Source organism: Crocodylus porosus, unplaced genomic scaffold, assembly GCF_001723895.1.
Source record: "Crocodylus porosus isolate Cpor-Errol unplaced genomic scaffold, CroPor_comp1, whole genome shotgun sequence".
NCBI classification, from domain to species: domain Eukaryota; kingdom Metazoa; phylum Chordata; order Crocodylia; family Crocodylidae; genus Crocodylus; species Crocodylus porosus.
The window spans coordinates 13184480-13191489 of NW_017728924.1; positions in this window are offsets into that span (position 1 = coordinate 13184480).

Here is a 7010-nt window from a genome sequence, read left to right on the forward strand (position 1 = left end):
TGGCCCTGCTCATACAGTAGTATTAAAGCTTCCCTTTCCCTAACTAAAATGCTTTGACTGATTAACACATCCAAGAATAGCATTTTCCTTTCTACTTTGTTAGGAGCTTCTTAGTTGAAAATAACTAAGTTTTTTTATTAGTTCCTAGGCCAGGGGTGGGCAAAACATGGATCACCAGGCCATTCTGTCTGGCCCATGGGACCCCTAAAAAGTTTAGAAAATTAACTTTTATCTACCCCTGGCTGCCTGTCAAAGATGACTGGTCGCTGACTGGGAGTACACCCCCCGCCCCGACTCGAAGCACCAGTCACCCCTGCACCCCACCCACCATAACCCCACACCCTCCCACAGCCCCCCCACCTCAACTGCATACCCCATGCCCCTCCACACCCACCATACTTGCATCCCAACCACACTCTGCCACAAACACCCCCTTACCACCCACACTGTATATGGTAGGACTGTATTTTGAACTGTTATGCAGTCACCTCTAGATACACTTTATAAACAAACAAATCAGTACAAAAATATTTTAATTAAAATAAGTTATAGTAGAAGTTTTATTTTTTTGGATATGATTTCAGTTTTTTTCCCAGTTTCAAGATTATAGCACCCTACCTCTCAAAAGGAGTACTTCTGGGGCAAGGGGAGGGACTTCATAGTTTCATAGTTGGTAGGGTCGGAAGGGACCTGAGCAGATCATTGAGTCCGACCCCCTGCCATGGCAGGAAAAAGTACTGCGGTCAAATGACCCCAGCAAGGTGTTTGTCTAGCCTCCTCTTAAAGACCCCCAGGACAGGAGCCAGCACCACTTCGCTTGGAAGTTGGTTCCAGATCCTAGCCACCCTGACCGTGAAGTAGCGCCTCCTGATGTCTAATCTGAATCTACCCTTTGCCAGCTTGAGACCATTATTCCTAGTCACTCCTGGTGGTGCTCAGGGGAACAGGGACTCCCCCAATGCCTGCTGATCCCCCCTGACTAGTTTGTAACAAGCCACTAGATCCCCGCCTCAGCCTTCTCTTGTGGAGACTGAACAGGTTCAGGTCCCATAGCCTCTCCTTGTAGGGCCTGCCCTACTGCCCCCTGATCATGCGGGTGGCCCTCCTCAACCCTCTCCACGTTGTCCACATCCCTCTTGAAGTGCGGCGCCCAGAACTGGATGCAGTACTCCAACTGCGGCCTGACCAGTGTCGCATACAGGGGGAGGATCACCTCCTTGGACCTGCTTGATCTGCTGCTCCTTGGACCTGCTGTATCTGTGGATGCATGACAAGGTGTGGTTGGCCTTCCTGACTGCATCCCCACGCTGCCGGCCCATGTTCATCTTGGCATCATTGATGACTCCAAATGACCCCAGCAAGAAGGGAGTTCCCCAGCCTGTAGGTACGGTGCTGGTTCTCCCTCCCCAGGTGCAGCACCTTGCACTTGTCAGTGTTGAAACCCATTCTGTTCTCATCCGCCCACCCCTGTAACCTGTCTAGGTCTGATTGTAGCCTGTTCCTCCCTTGTAGCATACCCACATCCCCCCACATCTTCGTGTCATCAGCAGATTTGGACAGGATGCTTTTTACCCCCTCGTCCAAGTCACTGATGAAGATGTTGAACAGTGCAGGCCCAAGGACCGAGTCCTGGGGGACCCCACTGCCCACATCCCTCCAGGTCGAAAATGACCCATCCACCACCACTCTCTGGGTGCGGCCCTCCGGCCAGTTGGCGACCCATTTGACAGTGTGGGTGTTGACACCATAGTCCCCCAGTTTCTTAATGAGAACGGGGTGAGAGACAGTGTCGAAGGCCTTCCGAAAGTCCAGGAAGTCTATGTCCACTGCTACCCCTGCATCCAAGGATTTGATGACCTGTTCATAGAAGGCCACCAGGTTGGTCTGACAGGACCTGCCTCTAATGAACCCGTGTTGGTTGCCCCTAAGCGTGATCTCCCCTGCTGGCTCCTCATGGATGTGTGCCAGAATAATTCTCTCAAAAAGCTTGCCCAGGATCGAGGTAAGACTAACTGGCCTATAGTTTCCTGGGTCCTCCTTCCTCCCCTTTTTGTAGATGGGAACCACATTGGCCCTCTTCCAGTCCTCTGGCACCACACCAGAGCACCACAAGTGCTTGTAAAGTCATGCCAGAGGTCCCACAATGACCTCAGCTAATTCCCTTAGCACTCTGGGGTGAAGATCGTCTGGACCAGCTGATTTAAATATATCCAGTCCCTCCAGAAGACTTCTGGTGACAAAGGTTGGCAGGAGGGCAGGATTTCCAGTCCAAATATGGGGACCGGGGATGGGACAACTGTCAAGGGACAGGGTTACCCATGCAGTCCTGAACAGCTCACCAAAACTCAGTAAGCAGCCCTCCGCCCAAAATAATTGTCCACCCCTGCCCTAGGCTCATAACTTTACATTTTTATGTCATTGAATTTCTTTCCATTTTTGTTACCCTAGCCCTCAAGCTAGTCTATAAGATTTCAATCTAACCTCCTTTCTGATGGACTGAAGCCCTGCCATGAAGCATATACTTACGGACATGATGAGAACAGACCTGGGGGGAGGGTGGCTGGGGAAGCAAGTGAGGGACTGCCTTGGCTCTAGATTGCCTTGAGACAGCCTTGGGTGGCCAGATGCTGCTCGCACAACAAACTGACAGTAACATATGCAGCCATTAGCATCTCTCTCTGTCCGTTCTCAAGACATCTGAGGCCTTATGAATGGACATCTAAGCTCTTTAAAGTAAAGTCTGTCAAAAATAAAGCAAGGTTTTGAAGACTTCTATGTGCAGTTAAAGATCACAGTATTGTCAGTATTGTTGGTTATATCCCTCAGGCAAAATGTGCGTGGCATGGACAGACTGATTAATGGCTGGGAGTTTCTCCAGCCATCCAACTGTTACTGTTTGTCACTACAGAACAAACTCAATTTGTCCTTTGTGTACAAAGCCATGGAAGAGGTCTGGGAAGACAGGAGACTGGTCTGCACCAATCCCTAAGCTGCCATTCACTGTTTAATCACTTTACACCCCAGCAGTGCATACAATGCCTCTTTAGTCATTTGAACGCTGCATTTCTACAACACTGGGATGCAGATGAGTAAGAGTTGGAATAAGCTCACTGTCACTACCAAGACAGCCATCAAAGATCTTACTATCCCTGTAACTAGGCCTTACATAGCTCAAGTAACTCTGCATTCCCTGTACTCACAACAGAGTAAGACTGCAATTTACAGCCTCCCTTGACCTAGACATATGCCAAGTCCTTTCCGCTGCCAACTGAGACGAGATTTTGTCTTCTGAAGGGTTGGGCATTAATCGTGTTGACTAATTCAGTTCAGGAATAAATTAAATACATCATGCAGGGCTTCAGTTCATCAGAAGGCAGGTTAGATTTACATCTTATGGACTACCTAAATCAGAGATGTATGCATAAGTTTTCATAAGCAGAGGGCTTGCTTCATCAGATGCTGTGAAGGGACCTGCAAGAAGCAGAGCTGCTAAACAGAAAGTGATTAGAATATGAAGGGTAGGGAAGGAGGGAGGAAAGAAGAGGGGACACTGCTGAGACAGGCAAGGGGGGTAGGAGAGAGGAAAACACAGCAGTTATTCCATGGGTTAACTGGTTGGCTTAAACGACTTAAGAAGTTCAGTAGAAATTTCCCTTAAGACATTTCAACACTGCCTGGTATGGATCTCATTCCAGAGGGCTCAGAAGGAGGATAAAAGTCTGAGTGTGAGACATCTCTAAAGGTCATCTCTGGCTTACTGCATAGGACAATACACCAGGATTCAGGAGTCCTTGGTTCTTTTCCTGTAGGGCTATGAGAAATTTCAACAAGTGTTTTGTTTCAAAGCTGTTTTGATACGTTTCGAGCTTGAAACAGTGAAACCGAAATGAAACAAAAGGCTTCAAAACAGCTTTGAAACATAATGAGGGCACTTGAAACTTTTCAAAATGTTTAGGGTTTCAAGCGGCTCTGCCAGCCCCACTGAGCTCAGCCCAGTGGTGGAGCCGCTCCAAGTGCAGCCCTGGCCAATGGCTCTCCCCTGCCTCCCACTGCCGGGCTGTGCTCACCAGGGCTGCACTTGGAGCGGCTCCACCACTGGCTCTCCCGCCATGTCCTACTGCCAGGCTGAGCTCCGTGGGGCTGGTGCTTGGACTGCAGCCCGGCGGTGGGAGGCGGGGAGAGCCAGGGCTGCTCCGCCAGCCCCACAGAGCTCAACCTGCCCTCCCAGCGATGCCGGACTCCTCCCCGGGGCGCAGGCCCACAGATCTGTATGCAGGATGACAGGAGGCTGCCACTGCTGCCTAGGACCAACAGCAGTACCAGTTTTCCTGGTGCATGGCATGGGCTGTGCCCAGTGCCTGTCCCAGGTGGCAGCAGCAGCCTCCTGTCATCCTGAGCAGATCCAAGGGCCCACAGCCCTGGGAGGAGTCTGGCATAGCCCTCTCAGAGGTGTGGGCCCCCAGATCTGCACACGGGGTAACAGGAGGCTACCACTGCCGGCAAGTGACACGAGTTTTGTTTTTTGCAGTTTGAGATGCAGTTTCCCAGAAACTGCCAGACCTATTTCCTTGAAACTTGGCAGGCTTTGTACCCTCAGAAGGGGCTACCATCCCTGCAATTTTCATCCAAATCAGGCAAGAAATGACAAAGTTACAGACATTTTCATGATTCCCCATTTATAGCCTATGGGCAAAATGTTGAAATGCATCAAAACAGCAAAACAGTTTTGATGAAACAAAATGGAAAGGTGCTTCGAAATGAAACAAAACGATGAAACTAAACACTGTCCCTTTGAAACAGCAAAACAGAAGCTGAAATGAAACAGTGCTGTTTCACACAGCCCTATTTTCCTGGTTCTGCTACTAGCTGGCTGGGTGATTTGGTTTTCCTGTCTGTAAATGGGGATAGTAAATATTGACCTCCTTTACAGAGTACTTAATGGATGTGTGGATGAAAAGTGCTATGCACCTTGGCAGTGGAGGTATTCTAAATACTGGGAATTTATAGTGGATTTGTTTCTAAATGAAAAGAAGATACCTAAAATAGAAAATGTACTGGTTGTTCCATGCTGTCTGGTAATGATGAAATGCCAGTGCCGTTAAGGCCCTGAATGTTGGGGTTTCCCAGAATTAAACATCTTTATCTTTAAGGTGTTAGATCTTTGTAAAATGAAGATGCCTAAAGCTCCTGTAGGTTAGAAGCTGTAGGATGTTAAGCCTATCCTTAGTCATGATGTGCATAGCCAGAGCCATCCCTAGGGGTGTATGGGACCTGGGGCATTTCAGCCTGTGTGGAGCCAGGGGGTGGCAAGCAGCTGGAGTGCGGAGCTGGTGGTGCTTGGCGGGGCCTGTACAGCACTGTCTGTGGGATCCCACAAAGCATGGGGCCTGGAGCTACTGCCCCAATTCACCCCCCAACCCCACCCAGGGACAGCGCTGTGCATAGCAGACCTATGTAAATCAGGGAGGAATATTTCAAGTTTAGAGGACAAGCAGGAAATTAATCAATTAATATAGCAAGAACTTGAAGTTGTTCGACGATTTGAAATGTTAGGAGAAATCGAGGCAGCAACAGTTAGTGGACAGAGAGCAGGCAAGGTGATACAGGTGAGCAATACAGCTAATGCTACTGCTTGCAATTCCACACTCAGTGCCTAACATGAACAAAGAATAGAGGAAATGGAGAGCAGCCCCAGGCAAGTGTTCATCCGGTGGCTAGAAAAACTGAGTACTGAGAGCCAGAGGATACAGTTTGGGGAATTATTCCAGGATTCTTACTAGGTACAATACTACTACTACTACTACTAAAGGCAAAATGCCCACTTAAAACACTGAATGCACACTGAATTTGTTTTCCTTGCCCCTTATGAAGCCATTGACCTCAGCACAAAGTACAAACACAACCACTAGCGTTCAGATTCAATAAACCCATTTGCTCGTATCCTTCAGAAGTTTTTCTTTTTTAAATGAAAAATGATTTTAAAGCCACCATGATTTCAGCGCTGGGCACTTCCAGATGTCAGTAACTTCTTTGGGGGGTTTTGGTTGTAGCCATGTTGGTCTAAGGACATAGGCAGGCAAGGTTCTTTGAGTAGCTGGGATATCTTTTTATCTTTTAGTAGATCTTTTATGAGATATCTTTTATTAACTTATGAAACATTTACAAACTTATGAAGCATATCTTTTAACTTCTTATGAAACAGCCTAACATGCATAGCAAACTAATCCTTAGAAGGCTGTTACGTTTAGGACCCATTTAAGGGGGCGCTGCATTGTCACCACCCCACAATTGCATTGCGAGTTTTGTGATGTTTGAAGCGAGGCCTGGGTGTCCTACGTAAGAATCCACTTTGCGTCCTCTTCGAACCAACTTAAGTTTCTCGCCCTCGTGGTTGAGAAAACTGTGAATCTGACGAATCTCTAACGTATCTGGGAAGCTCAGGAGTCCTAAACCAGGGAAACGAGTAGCACCGGGACTGGATGACTGAAAGAAAGGCATCAGGGATGCATTTCGAGTCTGAGCCCCACGGGCAGTGACAGGGTTCCTGCAGGAGGGGTCCGCGGATCCCCCAAGGAGCCCCTGCAAGGACGTGGCTCTTGCGGGGGCAGCTGCAGAGCCGCAGCGCCAACACGACGAGCCCCGCGCCCACGTGCCGCCGGCAACCCCAACCCCACTCCCCGCACTGGGCCCGGGCGCTGGCAGCGCTTTGTTGCCTCGCCCCGCCCACAAGGGCGAAGGGCAGGCGCCGCGCCGAGGCTTCGCCGCTCCCGCTGCGCCTGCGCACGACCCCGCGCATGCTCCATGGGAAGCGGGCCGCGGGCCGCCCATGCGCGGTAGCGGGCGCGGCGCCGTTTTTCACGCGCGGGGGGACCTGTGTGGCGCCCACCCCGCGCGGCTCTAGGACCTGGTGGCTCCCGCCCACTCCTCCGGGAGCCCAAATAAAGAGCAATGGCGGCCCGTTAGCCGGGCATCCGCGGCGCGGCGCGGCGACAGCACCGATCGCGCCGCGG